Here is a 26,225-nt window from a genome sequence, read left to right as displayed (position 1 = left end):
CAGAACAGATCCCTCTGGAACTTCACAGGTCAATTACTTCCAAGCAGAATATGCTTAGAACATGCTTTTTGGTTCATAGAACTGGTGCACCAACCAGAGTTAGCACTAGTCACAAGGCAATTGAGTTGTATTGCGAACATCCTAAGGTCAAGTTGCCTGAAACTTCCCCATCTTGGCTGACTTCTATAGATTGACACTTTGGAGAGTGGAAAAGCAAAGGGAGGAAATCTGCACCTGTGCCTTAGTGGAATCTGTCAATTAAAAAAATAAATTATATAGTTCTTAAAATATGAAATTGTCAATCGCTTTGTCTCAGAAATGCATGGAAAGCTGGTGCGAAAATATAAATATGCTAATGACCCTCTATTATAAATGTGTCAACTGACAAACAAGTCTGGGGGCAGTTGAATAATGCTTTCAAGTGCTATTTATTATAACTCTCTAATCAACTTACTTACAAAATTGTCAGTTCCCTGCATTAATATATGCTGAAGGATGCAGAAGAAAGTGGACATAATGGCATGTGCCAAGAGATATTTCTTCCAGCAGGATATGGTTCTAGATATTTCAGAGAGAAATTACTAATTGCCTAAGTATGAAATACATCTCTTGATACTGCATCAGAAACATTTAAGTTCAGCACTGCCCTAGTTTCTCAGTGTAGTGCATTTAATAAATGACAATTTAAATGCTCCTAAGGTTATATTTTAGTTTTAAGAAATAGGTTTGCAGAATGATTTATTTTGAGTTTACTATAGAGTAAGAGTATATCTAATGGTAATATTTATACCTCAGCATAAATGCTGTTCTTTCACAGATTGTTCCTAAATCTAAATCACTTTAGAATGTAGGGAAAATTAACTGGTACTTATGCAAATATTTCCTTGGCTGAATAATACCATTAAACATCAGATACCATCAATATTTTTCAACAGATCAGAATGGCATATAATGTATGCCTTTCCAGGATTTTTCTTTCACTTTCATAGAATAAGTAACATTGAAAGAAATTATACTCATAGAGTGAAAGAATGTACTTAGCATGGCGAATCCGTCCAAAGGTAGGTAACTTTAAAAAATCGCATATTTTGAAAATTATGAGCTTATAATCAGGTATCTGTTTTGAGAGCTCATTTTTAATTATGGACTTTAGTTTAACCTGAAAGTCACACAAGCATGCCATAAATTAAACACACACATGCACACATATATATATGTGCTTACATACATATATATACATTATAAATACACACACACACACACACACACACACACACACACACACACACACACACACACACACACACACCCACCCCCCCCCCCCCCCCCCCCCCCACAAAACAGCAAGCTGACAGAGTTTTAAAAAGAATTTAGCAATTGAATTGGTCTAATCAAATTGAATATAAAACAATAAGAATCCTTGTGTATTCCAAAAGCTTAAATTAGGAATATCATAGATACAAATCAAGGTAATAGACAATAGGTGTAGGAGTAGGCCATTCGGCCCTTTGAGCCAGCACCGCCATTCATGTGATCATGGCTGATCATCCACGTACCCTGTTTCCTGCCTTCTCCCCATATCCCTTGACTCATTAGCTTTAAGAGCTCTATCTAACTCTTTCCTGAAAGCATCCAGAGAATTGGCCTCCACTGCCTTCTGAGGCAGAGCATTCCACAGAACCACAACTTTCTGAGTGAAAAAGTAGATTCCTGGTCAGATTATATGTTTTTATAAACTGGGTAGCAAAGGCTGCCCTCAGAACAGTCAAAGCACAAGTGGAAAACATTTGTGTGAATAACAATTTTAACATCTATTTATGCAATATAAGATCAACATTACTGTTTAGAAGTGTCACCCAATCCGCCCTCTCCTGGCATTTCTGTTTCTCCAAGGTGTCTTCTCACCTCATCTGGTTCACATATCCTTCTGTTCCTAACTTTCACATTCAAATTTCCCTTAAATACAATGGTGTTATCAGCCACTGCCACTGCGTGACCACAATTCAGACAGAAAATAGAACAGTACAGCACAGGAAAAAGTTATTAGGCACTTGATGTTGTGCTGAGCTAATTAAACTAAGCTGGTCCCTTCTACCCTCGAATCGTGCTTATGCTTCATCAAGACAACTCTCCATTCTCTGCATCTTCATGTGCCTATCAAAGGACCTCTTAAACGTCTGTTGAAGAACCACTATCACACCTGGCAGTATATCCAGACACCCACCATTCATGTGATAGAGATGATAGTCCAGGAATCAACTTTAATTGCTTCAAGAAATAAGAATTAACATTTGAGCTCATATTTTATTTGTTCATTGGTATTGAGGATTTTCCATAACAACTGGCTAGTCTACTGTTGTTCAAAGATAGGTTACATTGGATTAGATTTAGAACTATTTGGATTACAGAATATTCTTCTGAACTGGCAAAATCTCACATCTTTGATTAAAATATACCACCCATTCGTAATACATGTAGCTTCTTTAAGTGATCAAGGAGGAGGTTAATACAAGCAAAGATACTATTTATGTTCATTTTGACCATTGCTCCAAACTCTTGTTTCTTAGTTCTAGATCCAGCTCGAACCGAGATCGTGACTCTATCCAGACCGGGACCGCTCTTACTCGCTCGTCTTATTCCTCTACTACCCCCTATCCTCCCTGCGACTCCCAACCCTCCCTCCACCCCTCATCTCCCCTCCATTCCTATGATCCCTCATCCTACCCTCAGCCCGCTGTCCCTGAACATCTCAACCCCCCTCTCCCTCCTGAGACCTCCCACTCTTTACCCTCCTCTGACCCCAGCCCCAACCCTTGCCATGTTTTCACCATCCCCTCTGACCTTACCCTCTCTGAGGCAGAGCGTTCTGTGCTCAGCAAGAGCCTCACTTTTGTCCCTCTCCATCCACACCTCAGTGAGTTCTGTGCCCGGCATGACGCTGAACTCTTCTTCCGTCGCTTACGTCTCCGAGCCTACTACTTCAACAAGGATTCCCCTCCCCCTATTGATGACCCCCTTCCCCCGTCTTCAACCCTCCTCTTCCTCCTGGACACCCCCACCAGGCCTTCTACCTGCACTCGATCTTTTCATCTCCAACTGTCGCAGAGACATCAACCATCTCAATCAACTTCACCACTCCTCTCTCCTGTTCCAACCTCACTCCCTCTGAATGCATTGCCCTCTACTCTCTCTGCACCAATCCTAACCTCACCATCAAACCCGCAGACAAAGGTGGTGCTGTAGTGGTCTGGCAGACCGACCTCTACCTCACTGAGGCCAAACGGCAGCTCTCTGACACCTCCTCTTACTTATCCCTGGAACAGGACCCAACCAAAAAACATCAAACTATTGTCTCCCGTACCATCACTGCCCTTATCAACTCCAGAGACCTTCCATCCTCAGCCAAAAAACTCATAATTCCTACACCCCGCACTGCTTGTTTTTACCTCCTCTCCAAGATCCATAAGCCTGACTGTCTTGGTAGGCCTATAATTTAGGCCTGCTCCTGTCCAACCAAACTTGTACCTGCCTACCTCGACTCCATTTTGTCACCCATAGTTCAGTCCTTCCCTACCTACATTTGGGATACATCCCATGCCCTCCACCTCTTCAATAACTTCCAGTTCCCTGGTCCCGACTGCTTCATTTTCACAATGGATGTCCAATCCTTATACACTTCAATTCCCCATCCAGAAGGCCTCAAAGCCCTCCGCTACTTTCTGGACAATAGACCTCACCAGTTCCCCAACACCACCACACTCCTCAGGTTGGCGGAACTGGTACTCACATTTAATAACTTCTCTTTCGGCTCTTCCCACTTTTTCCAGATCAAGGGTATAGCTATGGGCACTCACATGGGCCCTAGCTATGCCTGCCTATTCATGGGTTATGGGGAACAGTCTATGCTCCAAATCTATACTGGTACTGCTCCCCAACTTTTCCTTCGATACATTGATGACTACATTGGTGCTGCTTCCTGCACCCATGCTCAGCTCGTCAATTTCATCGACTTTGCCTCTAACTTTCACCCAGCCCTCAAATTCACTTGGTCCATCTCCGACACTTTCTCCCTTTCTCGATCTCTCGGTCTCCATTTCTGGAGATAGACTGTCCACTGACATCTTCTATAAACCCACTGACTCCCATAACTACCTTGATTATACCTCTTCCCACCCTGCCAAATGCAAAAATTCTATTCCCTATTCCCAGTTCCTCTGTCTCTGCCACATCTGCTCCAAGGATGAGGCTTTCCATTCCAGGACATCCCAAATGTCCTCTTTCTTTAAGAATCATGGTTTCCCTTCTGCCATCATCAATGATGCCCTCACCCGCATCTCCTCCATTTCCCACACTTCAGCCTTCACCCTATCCTCCCGTCACCACAACAGGGACCGTGTCCCCCTTTGTCCTCACCTATCACCACACCAGCCTTCGGATCCAGCATATTATCCTCCGCAACTTCCGCCACCTTCAACAGGACCCCACCACTAAGGGAATCTTTCCCTCTCTACCTGTGGTGAACTACATATATCTGTTTGGACACACCCCCCCCACTGACTGCTCCTGTGGCTCCTCCCACGGACCCCTGTATAAAGGTGATTGGAGGCACTGCTCCTCCCTCACTCTCCAGGATGTTGTGTGATGGTCTCTTGCTGCTGACAGCTCTCTTCCAGCAAATAAAAGCCTATCTGGCCTCATGTCTCTGAGAGTTATTGATGGTGCATCACTACCCCCTCTGCTTTTCGCAGGGATTGTTCCCTCCGTGACTGCCTGGTCCACACGTCCCTCCCCACAGATCTCCCACCTGGCACTTATCCCTGCAAGCGTAAGTGCTACACCTGTCCCTACACCTCATCTCTTACCACCATTCAGGGCCCTAAACAGTCCTTCCAGGTGAGCCAACACTTCACTTGTGAGTCTGTTGGGGTAATCTATTGCATCCAGTGCTCCCGGTGCGGCCTCCTCTACATCAGCGAGACCCGACGCAGATTGGGGAACCGCTTTGTCGAGCACCTACGCTCCGTCCACCACAACAGACAGGATCTCCTGGTTGCCACTCACTTCAACTCTCCCTCTCATTCCCACTTGGATATGTCCATACATGGCCTCCTCTACTGCCATGATGAGACCAAACTTCGGTTGGAGGAACAGCATCTCATATACCGTCTGGGTAGTCTCCAGCCCCTTGGTATGAACATCGAATTCTCCAACTTACGGTAATTCCCTCCCTCTCCCACCTCTACTCTGTCTCCTCTTCTAGCTGCCTATCACCTCTCATGACTCTGCCTTCTTCTACTACCCATAGTGCTTTCCCCTTAGATTCCTTCTTTACCTCTCCTGCCTATCCCCTCCCTGCTTCCCCTCCCCCACCCATTGATCTTTCCTCTGATTGGTTTTCCACCCTCTCCCCACCTTCTTTATGGTGCCCCAGCCCCCTCCTTCTTTAGTCCTGACGAAGGGTCTCGACCCGAAACGTTGACTGCTTCTTTCAATGGATGCTGCCCGACCTGCTGAGTTCATCCATTTTTTTTTTGTACGTCTTGATTTGACCACAGCATCTGCAGTGCACTTTGTGTTTTCTTGTTTATGTTTTTCCTGTGTGGTTCTTCTACATAACAACTCCATACATCACAGCAATTTTGATTATCTGCAATCTAAAAGGTAGGTAAACAGTTATCTTTTTAACACTGAGGCTTGTGAGACTGCCTGGCAGTAATGTGGCCTACAATTAAAAGGAAACTCGGAAGTATATTAAGTAATGTGGTGACTTACATAAGCTTACATCAATGAGGTGTTGAATTGAAATGAAACCTTTTTGAAATTGTATAGGGTTGATGTGATGTCATATTTTGTGTACTTGATCTTTGTACTTAAGGAAACAACCTTAAACCTCAGAGTTTTGCAACTAAAATTCACTGGAGTGACTTCTGGGATATGGAGGAAATCCTTCACTGCCCTAAATTCCTTGCTGCCAGAATAGTATGGCTGGGCTTTGAGAGGAATAATGTTGAAGAGAATTTGATGCCTCAATTCAACAATTTCCTTTTCCTACCTTCCCTTCAGTCTATGTATGTACTTTATTAATAAAAGTTCATTCAGAAGCAATGACAGTTCAGCATTACTGTCTGGGAAAGTTAAAAACACAAATTGGTCATTGAGCATGGGTAAGTTAAGTAACATTTTGAAATTTTTGTTTCTGTTTGACCAGTGCAAATATTTTCCTTGATTGCTAGTTGGCAAATAGTGTTTTTGCTTGTGTGGTAATGATTGAGGAAGCAACTGTGGTGAACTACGTATACCTGTCTGGACACGCCCCCTGCTGACTGCTCCTGTGGCTCCTCCCACAGACCCCGGTATAAAGGCAATTGAGGCCTGGGCCCGGCCCTCATTCTCCAGGATGTAGTATGGTGGTCAACTACTGCTTGTTCTTTCTTCCAGTCAATAAAAGCTGATATCTTGACTTCACATTTCAGAGAGAGTTATTGATGGTGCATCAACAACAAACAATAAAATTGGTAGGTAGAAACAGCTTTTGCTCTTTGCAGTACTGTTATGTGTTGATTGCATCACAGGAGGAGGTAGGAGGGAAAAGAACATGGGTTTAGGCTGAACCCAAGTGAAAACCACAACAATAGGGGACAGTTTATAGTACAATGCCACAGGTGAAACAATGCCAGCAGGCCTTTTATCTCAGTTGTCCAAATACAAATGGTGTGCTGCTCCCTGCTACTCCTGTAGGACAAGTCCTTGGGAATGGACTATGCTGCGCAGAGCAACGTCACAGAACATAACTCATCAGGACACATTGGATAGTGAGTACTGATCTGGAAGCTTCCAGCTCTGTTGAGGGATCATCTATGCATTCTCAATGTGCCAATTATTTGTTTGGTGATGTAACTAATAATTATCTGACATTTGTCACCTCACTCACTCTTAACAACCAGAGTTGGGTCTGAACATCTTGCCTCAAACTCTGTTTCAGCCCCAGGGGTTGCACTATACAGAAGTTCTGGGAAATCAAAAAGGAACCAAAAATGTGGTTGAATGTGTCTCTGCTAGTCAAACCTCAAATACTGAATGCCTATTGACATTTCAGAAATGCTGGTAAAACTTTTTGAATACCTTGGGTTTATGAGCAATGTCATTCAGCAGGTTTTGAGTGTGGACTTTTCTTTCTTCATGTAGTGACCAGTTAGAAGTTTGAATTACTTTTTCAACTACCTTTCTTTTGCTTTTTTTTCCTTCCCTTTCTCTCACCCAGCTTTCTTTATTCTACTTCCTTTCTGTTTCATTTTCTGGATCTAATTTGGCTTAAAGTACATGCACTTATATTCACCTCTTCCGTAACCTTCCCCCACATGTAATTCTCAAATTTCAAGGTCAGTGACAAAGCAAACTACTGCGCTGCGAAGATGAACTGACCTAACGTTCACCAAAGGCTCTGGTGCCATTTTGGTCATGTGCTACTATTTTCAACTTGAAACTTTAGCTACTTCCTACCACAAAATATTAAAACCAAGCATATTTTGTAATTGAAACTTAGAAAATTACTCTTCACAAAATCGGTGGGTATTATAACATTGAAATTAGTTGCACTTTGTTGATAAATGAGTTAAGATTTGATTTTCAATAATGATTGGGAAGGACGTAAAATAATAAATCAAATAAAATATGCCAATTCTTTAACTTTACACCTGATTGGTTCTTAATTCTGTACATTGATTAACACAATGTACCTGCAATAGACTAGTAGTACCTTTTACATAAGATTATGTCATTCAGCTCAATCATATTGGCAATCCTTGTAAAAAGAACATGTTATTTGGACACATGGACACATCCTTTATGGGAATTTGTACTCTGTGAAGCTGCTGAGAATATGGTTAGAGGCAATCCTAATCTTTAAAGTCTACACAGGTATTCCCTGTAGATCACAGACTTTAATCTTGATGCAACAGAGGTTGCCTACATGTATATCAAAGAATCCCCAAATGCCACTGAGCTTTCAAATCTGTTATCTCTTCAATGTACATCAGACTTTGATTTTATTTTCTTACTGCTGACAGAGTGCGAAGGCCACCTCACATTTTTTACTTAAGCCTTTGCAATTCAAGCTCATGCTATGATTTGTGAGTTTGTTCACAAAAGTTTTTTGTTATTTTTTTGTCATCTGGTTCTGGCTGTGAAATTCTTGTTTCCGACTTCACAATAGAGTTATGAAATGAATTAGCTGTGTGTCAAGGTCTTTTCCTGAGCACCATACAAATTCAAAGCTGAACAATTTTGGAAATATGGTTTTGGAGTTTACAATTGCAATAATACTATTTAGGATAGGAAGATTATATTATTAATGTTGAAAAGAATATAATCTTGAAATGACAATCACAAGATCATAATGCCCAGGGGTTCTTTTCTTCTAAATCTAGGTCTGATCTGATTTTATTCAGGCATCAAGCATTATAACATTTTCAACAATTTGATACAGTCACACAAAGGTTACATTTCCAAATGAATGGCCCCATTTCTCTGTGAAGAACTATAGATGGAAAGGTGAAACTTTGCATTTTATTATACTCAATTGAAATCCTAGTGATCTATGAAACAATTCATTTCTTGATGTAAGTTTAAACTTAGGTACTTGTCAATTGATGTTTAAATTCAAGAGTATTTAATAGCTGGCTGAGAGTAAATAAAATAATTATGATTGATACCCTGTATATTTTGAATATGAACAGAGTTGAGCAATTCCCTAAAGTGCTTTATCTAATGATTTTCATTCCAGTGTGCAATACAGAGAAGAGTTTTATTATTACCGTCTGTATATCTGTGGCAAGGCAACAAACTATTGTAGTTAAGTCTTAACAGAAAATGAGCATTTAACATCTATTAATATTCAGTATCTGACTAGATGTAACAGCTTTTTTAATCAGGTTATTTAATTACTCATAAAAAGAACTTTATTGTCAGGGTAACATGTTTTTTGCTGTAATGCCTATATGCCTGTAAATATTAGTTATACTAGAAACTACATACATTGCAATGCAGTGTCATCGATGATTTTGAAAGGAGAACATATTTTCAGATAAATTAATATGTTCTAATATTTTATTAGGGATTATTCTGAGGTTATTAAATTATGGATATTATAATTATGGATTAACTAAAATGATAAGAAGACTTCATTATATAAAACCTGTACACAATTTAACTTCAAACTGATTCTTTTTGGCTAGTGAAACCATTCATATGGCTGTTCAGTATTCTGATTTTGTTCCATTGAAACTACACAGACAAAGAGCATAGATAAATGTTCCTGCTATCAATGCATTATCAGAGGAGTATCCTTTTCAGTTAATGCACAGTTCTGAATGGATTTGTTTTGTCACTGAATCTTCTGGTTAGTTATATCTTCATGGAATCACCCCTCAACACTGTAACAAAGGGGGTTTATTTAGGGTAGCTGGATATTAGAACAGACACCAGTATTGAATATTCAAAGTGTTTCTGCTAGTTGGTATGTGCCTCTGAACAGTAGTCAGGAAATGGAATACATGTTACAACAGGGCATAGAAAAGGCTTGTAAAAGGGGTAATGTTACGATAGTCGTGGGGTATATCAGTATGCAGGTAGATTGGGAAAATCAGGTTGGTGCTGGATTCCAGGAGAAAGAAAGCATAGAATGTCTACAAGATGGATTGTTGGAACAGTTTATGGTTGAGTCCACAAAGGAAAACATAATTCTGGATTGGGTATGTGTAATAAACCACATTTGATTACGGAGCTTAAAGTAAAGGAACCCTTAAAAAGGCAGTGATCATACCATAATACAATTCACCCTACAGCTTGTGAGGGAGAAGTAAACAGGAGGAAATCTGCTGATGCTGGAAATTCAAACAACACACAGAAAATGCTGGTGGAACGCAGCAGGCCAGGCAGCATCTATAGGAAGAAGCACTGTCGACGTTTCGGGCCAAGACCCTTCGTCAGGAAGTAAAGATGTATCAGGTTACAGTGGAAGAAATATAATTCTACACTTTGAGAAGTGAGGGAGGCAAAAGGGAGGAAATGATATGCCATTTGGCCTGATTCAATGATTGGGAAGATGTTATTATTAAAGATGAGATTTTGTGGTAATTGGAGGCACATGATAATAATAGCCAAAGCCAGAATGGTTTTCTTAAGGGGAAATCTTGCCTGACAAATCTCATAGAATTCATTGAGAAAATAACAGGCAGTTGAGACAAAGGAGAGTCAGTGGATGTTGTTTACTTGGATATTCAGAAGGCCTTTGACCAAGTGCCGCACATGGGGCTGTTAAACAAGATAAGAACCCATGTTATTACAGCAAATACATTAGCATGGATGGAAGATTTGCTGACTGGCTGTATACAAAGAGTGGGAATAAGGGGAACTTCTTCTGGTTGGATGCCAGTGCCTAGTGGTGTTCCGCAGTGGTAGATTTTGGGATCGCTTCTTTTCACAATATATGTGAATTATTTGGATGATTGAAATGATAGCTTTGTGGGAAAGTCTGTGGATGATATGAAGATAGGTGGAGGGGCAGGTACTGCTGAGGAAATGGGGAGTCTGCAGAAGGACTTAACAAATTTGGGAAATGGCAAAAAAGTGGCAGATGAAATAATAGTGCTGGAAAGTGTGTCGTCATACACTTTGATAGATGGAATAAAGGCGTGGACTGTTTTTTAAACAGGAAAGAAATTCAGAAATCAGAAGTGCAAAGATTTGGGAGTTCTCGTGCAGGATTTCCTAAAGGCTAACTTGCAGTTTGAGTTGCTGGAAAGAAATGCAATGCAATGTTACTGGAAAGAAATGCAGTTTTCAGAGGACTAGAATACAAATGCAAGGATGTAATGCTGAGACTTAAAAAGGCATTGGTCAGAATGCACTTGCAGCATTTTGAGCAATATTGGGTCTCTTATCATATAGAGGACATGTCATCATTAGAAGGAATCCAGAGGAGGTTCATAAGAATGATGACAGTGGTGAGCCTGTGGATTTAATTGCTACAAACAATTAAAGTGGAGGTTGATAGGTTTTTGATTGGTAAGGGTGTCAAAGGTTATAGGGGGAAGGCAGGGAATGGGGTTGAAAGAAATAATAAATCAGCCAAGATGGAATGGCGGTGCAGAATTGTCTAATTCTTCTCCAATATCTTATGGTCACCTGATCCACAGAGGCATGAGGGAGGAGCTGGACAAGAACACTAGCAGGGGTTACAAGTGATCAGCAATGCCTGGAGTTTCTGGGAGCAATTCGGTAAGTGCAGTTTAGATGTACAGCAAAGAAAAAGTATTTTAAATGGAGAACAACGCAGCCATGGTTGAGAAATGAAGTCAAAGACAGCATAAAACTAAAAGAGAGGACATACAATATGACAAATATTAACGTAAGGTTAGATGGCTGAGAAGCTTTTAAAAATCAACAGAAAGCAACTGAAAAGCAACGAGGGGAGAAGAGGTGATATACGAAGGTAAGGGAGCCAGTAATATAAAAGAGGATACCAAAAAATTTTCTGATGCATAAAGTGTAAAACAGAGGTGAGAGTGGATATTGGACTGCTGGAAAATGATGTGGCAGAGGTTTAGTTGGTGTCAAAGTAATGGCAGACAAACTCAATAGGTATTTTGTGTCAGTCTTCACTGCAGAAGATACTTGCAATATACTAGAAAGTCGAACATATCAGAGTGTAGTTGCTATCATTAAGGAGAAGATGCTTAGGAAACTGAAAGGTCTGAAGGCAGCTAAGTCACCTGCACCATATGGACTACACCACAGGGCTCTGAAAGATATACCTGAAGAGACTGTGCATGCATTAGTAGTGTTCTTTTAAGAAACACTTAATTCTGGAATAGCTCCAGAGGGTTAGAAAACAGCAAATGTCACTCTACTCTTTAAGAAGGGAGGGAAACAAAAGACAGGAAATTAAAGGCCAGATAGCCCTACTTCAGTAGTTGATAAGATGTTGGAGTCCATTATTATCATTGAGGTTTCATGGTACTTGGAAGCACGTGATAAAATAGACCAAAATGAACACGGTTTCTTTAAGAGGATATCTTGCCTGACAAATCTGTTAGAATTTTTTGAGTAGATAACAGGTAGGATAGACAAAGTGAATACTGTTTACTTGGATTTTCAGAAATCCTTTGACAAGGTTCTGTACAAGAGCTGCTAAACTAGGTAAGAGCCTATGGTATTATAGGAAAGATACTAACATGGATAGAATATTGGTGTGACTGGCAGGAAGCTAAGATTGGGAATAAAGGGTTTTTTTCTGGTTGGATGCCAGTAACTGGTGCTGTTCCACAGGAGTCGGTGTTGGGACTGCTTCCTTTTATGTTATTCAGTGTGCCAGTGACTTGGATGATGGAATTGATGGCATTCTGGCCATTTGCTGTGATACAAATGGAGGGGCAGGTAATATTGCAGAATCAGGGAGCTTGCAGAATGACTTAGACAGACAAGGAGTATGGACAAAGAAGTGGCAGATAGAATATAGTGTAGCAGAGTGTATGGTCATACACGTTGGTAGAGGAGTAAAGGCAGGGTCTGTTTTCTAAACAAGGAAGAAATTCAGAAATTAGAGGAGCAAAGGAATTTAGGAGAGCTCATGCACTATTTCTGAATTGTTAACTTGCAGATAAAGTTGGAAAGGAAGGCAAATGCAATGTTAACATTCATTTTGAAAGGGCTGGAATATAAAAGCAAGGATGTAATCCTGAGGTGTTATAAGGCAAGAATCAGACTGCACTTTTGAGCAATTTTGGGCCCCTTATCTAAGAAAGGATATGTTGGCATTAGAGTAGGTCCAGAGGAAGTCATGTGGATCGACTAGGCTTATACTCACTGGAATTTAGAAGATTGAGGGGGGATCTTATTGAAACGTATAAAATTCTAAAGGGATTGGGCAGGCTAGATGCAGGAAGATTGTTTCTGATGTTGGGGAAGTCCAGAACGAGGGGTCAAGGTTTAAGGATAAAGGGGAAGCCTTTTAGGACTGAGATGAGGAAAAACTTCTTCACACAGAGAGTGGTAAATCTGTGGAATTCTCTGCCACAGGAAACAGTTGAGGCCGGTTCATTGGCTATATTTAAGAGGAAGTTAGATATGACCCTTGTGGCTAAAGGGATCAGGGGGTATGGAGAGAAAGCAGGTACAGGGTTCTGAGTTGGATGATCAGCCATGATCATACTGAATGGCGGTGCAGGCTCGAAGGGTCGAATGGCCTACTCCTGCACCTATTTTCTATGTTTTCTATGTTTCTATGTGAATGATGCCGGGAATGAGAAGTCTTTGACAGCTCTGGGCCTGTACTCACTGGAGCTTAGAAAAATGAGGTGTGAGCTCATTGAAAACTGTCAAATATTGGAACATCTAGATAGAGTGGACATGAAGAGGATGTTTCCTATGTCTACACTCATAGTTCATCATTATCTAGAATAAAGCAGCACATTTGATTTATACTATCTCCAAAATACAGTAGAGTTATTTATTTAGACTTTGCAGACAGCACATTCCAACAAAGTGCACCACAACACCATCATCTCCCTGTTTTCCCTAACTTGGAAATATATCATGACACTTTCACTACTCTTATACGTAAATTATGAAACAGCCTGCCTAATGTCATTGTAGCAATATCATCACTAGAGGGATTGGAATGGTAGAGGAAGTACCTTATAATATCATATCAGGGGCAACAGGGATAGGTAATAAATGCTGATTTTGTCCAGAATGCCTTGGTCTCAAAAGCAAAATAGATTTAAAAAAAAATCAAAATAATTTCTGTCTTAAACCTCACTGGACTTAATTAGGAAAAAATAGCAGAGGAGCTGCCTGAAGGCACCAAAAACCCTTAGTGATGGCAACCATAATCTGCACAATAGTTTGCTAATATCTCTAGACAGTCAGCTTAGGCCATCAACCAATAATCTTCTCAGTAAACCATTTTTTATATAATTTCTTGCTTCATTCTTCTATTGGTAATTCTGTCTCTATGCTCCTTGTTATTGATTTGATCTGTTTAACATTTGAAAACCACTGTAAAGATTCAGTCAATAAACGAGGGTGATAAACAAACTGGAATCATTTATCAGAAAAGGAGATGAAATTAACTTGGAAAATTATTGATAGTTTTCATTTAATTTGTTGACATACTACTGGAGTCTGTAATTCAAGTGTTAATTGCTGAGCATTTGGAGAAAAATGAGATAATTGGCTTGTAGACATAGGTTCCTAAAAGACAGGTCATGTTTTAGGAATCTCGTAGATGTTTTTTTTTTTTTGACAGGGAGACAGATATTCAATAAAAGAAGTGCAATGCATTTGTTTTACATAACTTTTCACAAAGTATTTGATACAGCACCATGGTGGCATAACATTACAATGATGGTCGGAGCACAGAGTTCAATCCCAGTGTCCTCTGTAAGGTGTCTCCCTGTGGGATGTATGGGTTTTCCCTGGCTGCTCTGGTTTCCCCTCTCAGTCCAAAGACCTTATGTGGAGATTAATTGGTCACTATAAATTGTCCCATAATTAGTTTAGTGTTAAAACGGGGTTGACAAACTACCCAAGAAGTATGAACCATTAGGAAATTTGGGTTCATTGAGCATACAGGAAGTTGATTAAAAATTTGGCTGAGTGGTATCATAAAAATAACCATAAAAATTGTCAACAGAACCAAGGAGCTGACTGTAGACTTCAGGAGAGGGAAACCAGAGGTCCACGTGCCAGAACTCAAAAGAGGTTCAGAGGTGGAGAGGGCTAATAACCTTAAATTTCTAGGTGTTACTATTACAGTGGATCTGTCCTGGACCCAGCATGTAAGTGCAATTACAAAAGAAGCACTGCAGAGCCTCTATTTCATTAGGAGTCTGCAGAAGTTTGGCATGATATCAAAAACTTTGACAAACTTCTATAGATGTGTAGTGGAGACTATGTCACGGCCTGATATGGCAATACTAATGCCTTTGAATGGAAAATGTTACAAAAGGTAGTGGATTCAGCCCAGTATATCACGAGTAAAGCCTTCCCAATCATTGAGCATATCTCCATGAAACACAATCGTTAGAAAGTAGAATCCATCAGCAAACATCCTCTACATCCAGGGCATGCTCTTTTCTTGCTGCTGTCATCGGGTAGAAGGTACAAGAGCTTCAGGACTCGCACCATCAGGCTCAAGAACTGTTACGACCCCACATCCGTCAGGCTCTTGAACAATTCTATAGTTATAATTTTATAGATTTGCTGAATATGCCTGCAGTAAAATGAATCTCTGGGTAACATGCATCTGGCAACATGTATGCACTTTGATAATAAATTTTACTTAGAACTTTGATTTTATGTGCAACTTGTTGAATTTAGAAGGCAACTTATAAGTTTGAGGAATTTCCTCACTAATAAAAATATGAAATTTAAAAAAGTGCTTAAATAATGTTTGGATTTGACAGTAATGGACGAGGTTTTAACTGTGAATATTGTGATGTTGCAGTTGGTGATTTCATCAAATTCTAAGTAGTTACTGCCTCCTCTGTCACATTAAGTCAGAAGGTGTACCCTGAACTTAATTTACCAATATATGCATCCTAATTCCTATTTCAAATGGTTATTAAGAATACCTGAAATAATAATCCAACCCAATGTTCAACAGATTACTATACAGGTAATGTAAGATTGCATCATGCTGGCCCCTATTTTATTTTTTGTGACTCATTGTGCTCCTTCTTGATATGTTCCTCAGTTCCAACCTTCATTATCAGGAAACTTGAACTGATTCATCTTTTCCATTTTACCTACTGGTATTTACTTACAGTTTATCATGCAACTCCCAAAACTGGCAAAGTCAAACCCACATTTTTAGTTGATCAATGTTTTCAACTGTGAAATGAAAACTCCTTTGGCAAATAAAATTATTTCAGTTATATAGTCTTTCCTAACTATGCAATGTAACAGCTTATCTTCATCCTTCGAACAAATGTTATCTCTATGCTACAAATTCTTTTGTTAACAATCAATAACTTTTGGATTAAGTACATAGCTATTTTATAAGTAGCAACACAGCTTTTACCAATTGATATGTAGATAGACTTTGCCATTTGATAAAATTCTTTGAGTAAAAAGATGCAAAATGACTGTTTCATTTGCTACTATTTTCCCTGCCATAGATAGTTTTGGAGTCTACTGTTTGCCCATCTGTTTCAAATGATTCTGTGCTTTACTTCCCATTCTTGCGAACATTATACAACTATGTCCTGGTACTGATCTTTGCTCCCCAATATAATACCTTTTCAATGCTCTTACCTGTAGCATAATGTAAACAACCAAGTGTGAAAGATAATGAGTTTGGCCAGGCAGTCTTGGCAGTTCCAATATATCTTAAGGAAAGCGATAATTTTGACCGATACCCCTGTTCAAACATCAAGTAATGCAGCATACAAACAAGCCCCTTCACCCAACTTCCATGCCAATCAAGTCATCCTAGTCAGCAGTTTTCCCATCTCCCTCTGAATCTTTTTAATACATCTACCTGTCCAGATACCATTTCAATGCTGCTATTGTACTTGTCTCACTAACTTTCTCTGGCCGCTTGTTTCCTAAATGCACCATCCTATACATGGGAAAAGTTGCCCTTCAGATTCCTTTTAAACCTCTCCCCTTTCAACTTAAACCTGTGCCTTTAGTTTTTGATTCCATTTCCATGTGCAGATTCACGCAATCTATCCCCATTATGGTTGTATAGACTTTTATGAAGTCACCTGTTGTTCTCCTGCACACCAAAGAATAAAGCACTAGCCTGCTCAAACCTGCCCTATAACTCAGGCCCTCAAGCTTTGACATCATTTTTATAAATCTTCATTCTTTGTGTTTTATCAAATATACAATCATATTTGGAATCTGTAGAATTACAGTTGTTAAATGGCAAATTTAATATATTGTCTGTGAAGCAATTACAGTTTACATGTTTTATGTTATTAATAAAAAGTCGATTCAAACGTGCCTGTTAATTTTATTACTGTATGGTGTCAAGGTCAACAGCTGTGCAAGGGATGAGAAAGGAAAACATTATTGAAGAGAAAAATTGAAAAATCATCGTTAGTAAAAGCAACATATGGTCCTGGTTTTCATCCAAAGTCACATTGTTCCAGACTCCAATATGTTACATTCTGTGTTTTTCTGGCAGTCACAAAAGATAAATTGTGTTTGGATTTTGTGTTCACTCTGAAAGAGTAACCTCTTAGGTGCCTGTGGAGCTTAAACAAAAATCCTGTATTTTATGGCCATTAGGCTATTGTTATTTAGTAAGTTGTCATGAGGTGTAATTGTTATTGGATTAGCAATGAAAATGGATGCAAGTTCCTTTTACCAGATGCCTAGATGTAATATACATACTAATTTTCCAGCAGTCCACTGGAGATCACACATGCACCTCCTTGCTATATTCTGTTAAATTATGCTCTCTCTTATTAGTTTATTCTTGTAAGCAACATGTCTTCTAAAATTGTGTCATTACAATAATGTTGTATTTGTAGGGGTGCACATTCCAAGGATTAACAAATTGGAGTGAATTGTTTGTTCCAGCAAATCAAGTTTCAAACTTCAGTGCCAGTCTTTCTTACACTGGTGGCTATGAAGCACACAGGTTTTATTCTTTAACAGAATCAAGCAACAAAAGTAAAATTGTCAAAATTGCATTTGCTGAAGTATGCTTTTTTGGTCTCTGCCCAAAACGTTGACTATCTATTCATTTCCATAGATCCTGCTGAGTTCCTCCAACTTTTTGTGAGTTTTGGACATCAGATATGCCAGCTGGTGGTGTAGTGGCATCTGCACCGGACTTCGAACCAAGTGGTCCCGGGTACTAACCCAGCCGGCTTCTTGCATGCTTTCCATCCGTGCTGGTTTGAGCATCGAGCTAGCAACTCAGCCTCATAAAAAATGGACAAATGCCAAAGAAATGCTTAGGTTTCCACCTGATGTGCCACAAGGAGCAGAGAGGAACTAGCTAACTGGACATTGAATATTCATGTTCCGTATTTGGCATGTAGAATACCAGAATTTATCCAGTTCTGAAGAATTTAATCAATTATTCCAGATATTTTTACTTAAGTCTGCTGGGACCTTACCCTACATCATTTAATCCTAAATTTTAAAGATTTTCTGAAACTATTTCTGGCTTTTAGTAACCATAACTGGTTATTTTTCTGTACAATTTGGAAATAGATTGCACTACACTAATGATGAACTATCTTGATATATAAAAGCAGACCTTCATTAAATTAATTCTGCTTAATAAAACAGACTTGAAGATGTGTCATCATTTTAATGGATTGTAAAAGAAACAAATTTAATTATGGCCAGGTGAATGTCAGCAAGATATCATCTCATACAATACCCAGAGTAAGTATGTCAAGCTGTATGTACGTCTGAGTCATGGCTGACTTAGACAATACTTCTCCTCCATTATTAGCACAATGATCATGGCTGCACTAAGCTTTGCCATCAAACAGCTCCCAATGTTGTGTGGTTTTGCTTCTGGGGCACTCCAGAAGATGGAGCAGCCCATGAGAGTCAACTGGAGCAAAGACAGTGGCAACATAAGGGCTTATCCTCCTCTAAAGTGCAATAATTTTGTCAAACAGAAAAAAAAAGTTGGGAAAAAATTACTGGGGTGGGTGGGGTCTTTGAATATGATTACGACCCTGAATTTGCCACCATGTGAATGTGTTAAACTCTGAATCTCACAATGTCCAGATTGGAAAATACATTGGAATTCCTTGTGTTTCACTTTGATTGTGGGCATGACTAAATCCTGGAAATCTTTACCCAATAGCATTGTGGGAGCACCATTACTAGAAGGTGTACAATAGTTCAAGAAGGTGGTTTACTACCATCTTCTCCAGAGCTAATTGGATTCAGAAATGAATGGTGTCTTAGTGCACAATACCAGCAACCCACAAATACATTAAGAAATAAACACCAATAAATAGTGTCACATTCACTGAATTATTTATTTGCAATTCACAAGCAATGAACAAGAGGGGGAGCTACCACACCACAGTGTTTTACTATCATTATAGATATGGCCAGAATCACATATAGCTTAAATATCCTCACCTTAGTTTTTCCCTTCAGCATTATTATATGTTTCTGCTGTTCAATTCTATAATGCATCAAGGGCCCTTGGTGCTTTAGACCAACACCCTCACAATCTAATTTCTTGATGGCTCTGTGATTTAAAAGATGGTCCTGGTGCAGAGTTTAATGCAAACTGAATTGTATTGATTTTAACCTGCTGCTGACATTGATGTACTACATGAAGTGCTTTGGTACTTGTAAATCTGTTTGCTAAAACGTGCCTTTTAAAGTGCAGGTACTTTCTCCTGTCATAGAAACTACAGAAACTATTATAAAAGATCAGCAGCAGGAAATTTTATGCTTTCATTGTTAGAATATGAATTTCATAGAAGATCTTGAATTGTAATGAGGTTGAGATTCTCAAGTGAAAACTAAACATTTAATGTTTCAAACCAATCATTAAAATTATGTCATTTTATGATGAAGATTTGAATTTGGATCAGTTTTGTGTTTTTTTTCCCTTAGCTCAAACTTTTTCTCAATTTAACAATTATCCTGAATGCATTCAGTTAAAAAAATGAGAGAATTGCACTGGAAAAGTTCCATTTTATGATTTCAGGATAACCTGAACAACCAACTATCGAAATATGAAATGGTGCAGTATTTGTTCGTCTTTTCTGCATTTTGTTAACTTTGGTTCTTTACGGTCCAATTTTAATTTGAAAATAGCAGCACCATGAATTTCTCACTAACTAAACTCTCATCTTCATTCCTTTTGCAGAGCATTATTACAAAACATCATAAATGTGCCATCACCAGGTAGCCGGAGATGAAGTCAAGCATGGATTAACTGTAATTCAAAAATCTTGAACCATAACACAAATTATATGAAATATAGTACAATTTTCTGGACACATGCTGGACTGGTTAACTGAAAAAGAACTAATGTGGGTGTGCATTCTTCACAGGCTAAGATGTAAACAGACATCTTTGGTAAAATGCAAGACAAAAGACTGAATGGAGCTGGAAGAAAGCCAGCAGTTAAATCGGATGTGATGTTGATAAAACCGACAAACTGCAAATGGGTTATCAGTAGACTCCCAGAAAGGGAAAATAAATGTAAGAATGATAATGAAGTTAAAAAGGAATGGAAAAGCAAATTTTAATCTTTGACAATGAGTAAAATTCATTTAGGCATCCTCTATGTGTACCTTAATAAGATAGTGGCAATGTAACAACATTGCTGAGTTAAAGTTTGAAGTACATGCACAAGAAAGGAAATAACTTATAAAATAAATTGCAAAATTTTGTTGGCAGCATAAAGGAAGGAAGCATTATTGAAGTTTTTGACTGTTATTAAATGATTGAACTGTGAATAATAGGCAGCTTATTTATCTGAGGTTAGAAATTTTTTTTGTAATTTTAAGTGATTAATTTTACTTTCTATTTTAAAATGAGTTCTTAACAAGTTTAGCTATATAATTAAGACAGATTAATACTTTAAAGGTGTAAATACTTGACTGTAAGTATACTGTAGTTTAGTTACATTAAAGGATAGATCCTTTTATTTAGCATTATGAAATTATCAATTTACAGCAACATTTTGATGTAGTTTTTATTGGTAATTTATATCTATACATTTTTAAAATTATTTGGAAGTCTATTTTGTATGTTGGAACTATTAACATGTGATGTGCAACATTCCTGGCATTTCAGGAAGTGCTGGAAGTTTAGTGACATTATTAGATTCCTTACGTGTTCTCTTTTAAGATTGGGCTAGACCTATATGAAAGTTGCTGGCTATATATTATTTTGTTGGCTGAGAATCTAATGATGGGCCACCAATGTATGCCAGTGACCAACACATTAAATATAAAATTGTCCTTAAAATATACAGGCCTTTATTGCAAAGGGGTTGGAGTTTAGGAACAGGGAGGTTTTGTTACAGTTTGCAGGATATTAATGAGGCCACAACTGGAATAGTGTGCACAGTTTTCAGCCCCTTACCTAAAAATGATGAGGTAGCTTTGGAGACAGTTTCTCCAGGCTAATTACTGAAAAGATAGGGCTGTCCTATTGTGAAAGACTAGACAGCTTGCATTTATATTCTTTGGAGATTAGAAGAGTGAGGGATGACCAAATTCAAATACACAAGATCTTTGGGGCTCTTGACAGGGTAGATGTTTAGGTATTTGCACTACTGGCAAATTCTCAATAAGGGAACAGAGTTCCCGGCAGAGCCCCGCCCCCACCTCAGATACTCAGACCACATCTGTGTTATGCTAATCCCAGCATACAGACCGCTCGTCAGGCACTCCAGACCAGTTCAGAAGCAGGTGAAAACCTGGCCAGCAGGAGCCATCTCTGCTCTTCAGGACTGCTTTGAGAACACTGACTGGCACATGTTCAAGGAGGCTGCAATCAATGGCGACTCTACCAACTTAGAGGAGTACACAGCATCAGTGACCAGCTACATCAGCAAGTGCATTGATGATGTTACTCTGTCCAAGACCATCACTCTACGCGCTAACCAGAAGCCATGGATGACCGCAGAGGTGCGTGCGCTGCTGAGGTCCCATGACTCCGCCTTCAGAGCAGGCGACAAGGCAGCTTTAACAACAGCAAGGGCCAAACTATCCCGAGCCATCAGAGAGGCAAAGCATGCACACGCCCAGTGAATCCACAGCCACTCCCAGGACAGCGGCGACATGCGGCGCATGTGGAAGGGCATCCAGGACATAACCAATTACAAGACGACATCACCTGACTGTGCAGGTGATGCTTCCTTCCTAGATGCGCTGAATAACTTCTATGCCCAGTTTGAGGCAGAAAATGACGTGGCGGCGAGGAAGTCCAACCCTCCTACAAATGACCAGGTGCTGTGTCTTACCGTGGCCGATGTGAGAATAACCCTGTGCAGGGTCAACCCACGGAAGGCTGCTGGACCAGACAACATCCCTGGTAGAGTGCTCAGAGGTTGTGCAGACCAGCTAGCAGATGTTCTCACTGACAACTTCACAATCTCCTTGAGCAGCGCCACCATTCTAACGTGCTTCAAGGCAGCCACCATCGTCCCTGTGCCGAAGAAGTCTTCAGTGTCCTTCCTAAATGACTACCATCCTGTTGCACTTACATCCATCAACATGAAGTGTTTCGAGAGGCTCATCATGAGGCATATCAAGACCCTGCTGCCCCCCTCATTGGACCCCCTGCAGTCTGCGTACCGTCCCAACCGCTCAACAGATGACGCCGTTGCCACCACCCTCCACCTGGCCCTAACCCACCTGGACAAAAAAGACACATACAATCGGATGCTGTTCATAGACTTCAGTTCAGCATTCAACACAATCATCCCTCAGAATCTGATTGGAAAGCTGAGCCTACTGCGCCTGAACACCTCCCTCTGCAACTGGATCCTAGACTTCCTGACTGGGAGGCCTCAGTCTGGGTCGGGAGCAGCATCTCCAACACCATCACACTGAGCATGGGGGCTCCCCAGGACTGTGTGCTCAGTCCACTGCTGTTCACTCTGCTGACCCACGACTGTGCTGCAACACACAGCTTGAACCATATCATCAAGTTCGCCGATGACACGACCGTGGTGGGTCTCATCAGCAAGAATGACGAGTCAGCTTACAGAGAGGAAGTGCAGCGGCTAACAAACTGGTGCAGAGCCAACAACCTGTCTCTTAATGTGAACAAAAAAAAAGAGATGGTTGTTGACTTCAGGAGGGCACGGAGCGACCACTCCCCGCTGAACATCAACGGCTCCTCGGTAGAGATCGTAAAGAGCACCAAATTTCTTGGTGTTCACTTGACGGAGAATCTCACCTGGTCCCTCAACACCAGCTCCATAGCAAAGAATGCCCAGCAGCATCTCTACTTTTTGCAAAGGCTGAGGAAAGTCCATCTCCCACCCCCCATCCTCATCACATTCTACAGGGGTTGTATTGAGAGCATCCTGAGCAACTGCATCACTGCCTGGTTTGGAAATTGCACCATCTCGGATCACAAGACCCTGCAGCGGATAGTGAGGTCAGCTGAGAAGATCATCGGGGTCTCCCTTCCTGCCATCACGGACATTTACACTACACGCTGCATCCGCAAAGGAAACAGCATTATGAAGGAACCCATGAACCCCTCATACAATCACTTCTCCCTCCTGCCGTCTGTGAAAAGGCTCCGAAGCATTCGGGCTCTCACGGCCAGATTATGTAACAGTTTCTTCCCCCAAGCTATCAGACTCCTCAATACCCGAAGCCTGGACTGACACCTTGCCCTATTGTCCTGTTTATTATTTACTGTAATGCCTGCACTGTTTTTGTGCACTTTATGCAGTCCAGCGTAGGTCTGTAGTCTAGTGTAGCTTTCTCTGTTTTTTTTCATTACGTAGTTCAGTCTAGTTTTTGTACTGTCATGTAACACCATGGTCCTGAAAAAAGTTCTCTCATTTTTACTATGTACTGTACCAGCAGTTATGGTCGAAATGACAATAAAAGTGACTTGACTTGACTTGAGTTCAAAAGAGGCCGGTTAATTAAAACTCAGATATGTAGAAATTTCTTCTCTTAAGGAGTAGTAAAATTATGGAATTTCATGCTCCTGCGAGTGGGGAGGTCAGATCATTAGATATATTTAAGATAAAGATAGATAAATAACTGAAAGAACAAGGACTGCAGGATATGAAGAATTAGCATTATGTTAAAGCCAGTAGAGATTAATTATGATCAGATGTTAGTCAGATGTAACTTTATCAGCTGCAAGAGGTTTCGACATATAACCAACCTCCTTCCATTAATATAGACATACGTAAATCACAAAAACTCTAAATGAATTATAGTATATATGCCCAGGAAATTTTACAAACATGAGTAAGTCTGGAGGTGCTGGAAACCAAAGTAACACACACAAAATGCTGGAGGAACTCAGCAGGCCAGGCAGCATCTATGGAAAAAAAATAAACAGTCGATGTTTTAGGCTGAGACCCTTCATCAGGACTGGCCAGGTAGTTTCTATGGGAAAGAGTAAACAGTCAACATTTCTGGCTGAGCATTCGACTGTTTACTCATTTCTATAGATGTTGTCCAATCTGCTGAGTTCATCCAATATTTTGTGTGTGTTGCCTAGGAAATTTGATTTCTTCCCACTTAAGAACTAAACAGGAAAATGCTCAGCAGATATGGTGAGGAACAGGGGCTTGAGAATCTTTAGAAGTTCGGTCTTGATTTGTGTTAACTTTTGTTGGAAACTACCAATATTAAAAAGCCAGTTGGCTAGCAATAGGTCTTGAATGTGGAGAATGTGAATAAATAGGGAGTGATATTTAGTGCTAAGCTGAAACAGTTAGGCAGCATACTGAGCAAAATGGAGAACTCATACCGTATCTATAAACACAAGAAAATCTGTAGATGCTGGAAATCCAAAACAACCCACACAAAATGCTGGAGGAACTCAGCAAATCAGGCAGCGTCTATAGACATGAATTAATAGTCAAAGTTTTGGGCTGAAACTCTTCTTCAGGACTGAGATGGAAAGGGAAAGATGCCAGAATAAAAAAGGTGGGAGAGGGGAAGGGGGCTAGCTAGCAGGTGAGAGGTGAAACTGGGTGGATGGGAAAGGAAAAGGGCTGGTGAGGAAGAAATCTGAGAGGAAAGGAGAGTGAATTATAAGAGAAAGGGAAGGAAAAGGGGATCCAGGGGGAGCTGATAGGCAGGTGAAAAGAGGCAAAATGTCAGAGTGGAGAATAGAGGAGAAGGGGAGGGTTGAGATTTTTTTTTACTGGAAGGAGAAACCGATATTCATGGCATCAGGTTGGAGGCTACCTAAATGGAATATAAGTTGTTGCTCCTCCACCCTGACAGTGGCCTCATCTTGGCACAAGAGAAGGTCATGAACTGACATGTCAAAACTGGAATGGGAATTAAAATGTTTGGTCAGCAGGTAGATGGAACAGAACTACTCAACAAAGCAATCCTCCAACTGGTGACAGGTCTCACTAATGTAGAGAAGCTGCATCGACAGAACCAGACATATAACCATATAACAATTACAGCGTGGAAACAGGCCATCTTGGCCTTTCTAGTCCGTGCTGATGCTTACACTCAACTAGTCCCACTGGCCCACACTCAGCCCATAACCCTCCATTCCTTTCCTATCCATATACCTATCCAATTTTACTTTAATTGACAATACCGAACCTGCCTCTATCACTTCTACTGGAAGCTCATTCCACACAGCTACCACTCTCTGAGTAAAGCAATTCCCCCTTGTGTTACCCTTAAACTTTTGCCCCCTAACTCTCAAATCATGTTCTCTTGTTTGAATCTCCCCTACTCTCAATGGAAAAAGCCTATCCACGTCAACTCAATCTATCCCCCTCATTATTTTAAATACCTCTATCAAGTCCCCCCTCAACCTTCTGCACTCCAAAGAATAAAGACCTAACTTGTTCAACCTTTCCCTGTAACTTAGGTGCTGAAAGTCAGGCAACATTCTAGTAAATCTTCTCCGTACTCTCTCTATTTTGTTGACATCTTTCCTATAATTTGGTGACCAGAACTATACACAATACTCCAAATTCGGCCTTACCAATGCCTTGTACAATTTTAACATTACATCCCAACTCCTATACTCAATGCTCTAATTTATAAAGGCCTGCATACTGAAAGCTTTCTTCACCACCCTATCCACATGAGATTCCACCTTCAGGGAACTATGCACCATTATTCCTAGATCACTCTGTTCTACTGCATTCTTCAATGCCCTACCATTTACCATGTATGTACTATTTGGATTGTTCCTACCAAAATGTAGCACCTCACACTTATCAGCATTAAACTCCATCTGCCATTGTTCAGCCCACTCTTCTAACCTGCCTAAATCTCTCTGCAAGCTTTGAAAACCTACTTCATTATCCACAACGCCTCCTACCTTAGTATCATCTGCATACTTACTAATCCAATTTACCACCCCATCATCCAGATCATTAATGTATATGACAAACAACATTGGACCCAATACAGATCCCTGAGGCACACCACTAGTCACTGGCCTCCAACCTGACAAACAGTTATCCACCACTACTCTCTGGCATCTCCCATCCAGCCACTGTTGAATCCATTTTACTATTTCAA

At 40.2% G+C, this 26,225-nt stretch overlaps 1 long non-coding RNA gene across 1 annotated transcript; it reads left to right on the top strand.

Moving 5' to 3' along the window:
- The first annotated feature begins 6,401 nt into the window (after nt 1-6,401).
- LOC140734076 (uncharacterized) lies at nt 6,402-19,492 on the top strand. Its single transcript, XR_012100463.1, has 3 exons — nt 6,402-6,515; nt 11,196-11,277; nt 17,771-19,492. It is a non-coding gene; the product is annotated as an uncharacterized lncRNA (long non-coding RNA).
- Nucleotides 19,493-26,225: the final 6,733 nt, after the last annotated feature.

Source organism: Hemitrygon akajei, chromosome 10 (genome assembly GCF_048418815.1).
Source record: "Hemitrygon akajei chromosome 10, sHemAka1.3, whole genome shotgun sequence".
NCBI lineage: Eukaryota > Metazoa > Chordata > Chondrichthyes > Myliobatiformes > Dasyatidae > Hemitrygon > Hemitrygon akajei.
The sequence above is the reverse complement of the archived record's forward strand: the minus strand, read 5'-3'. Positions and strand labels throughout refer to the sequence as shown.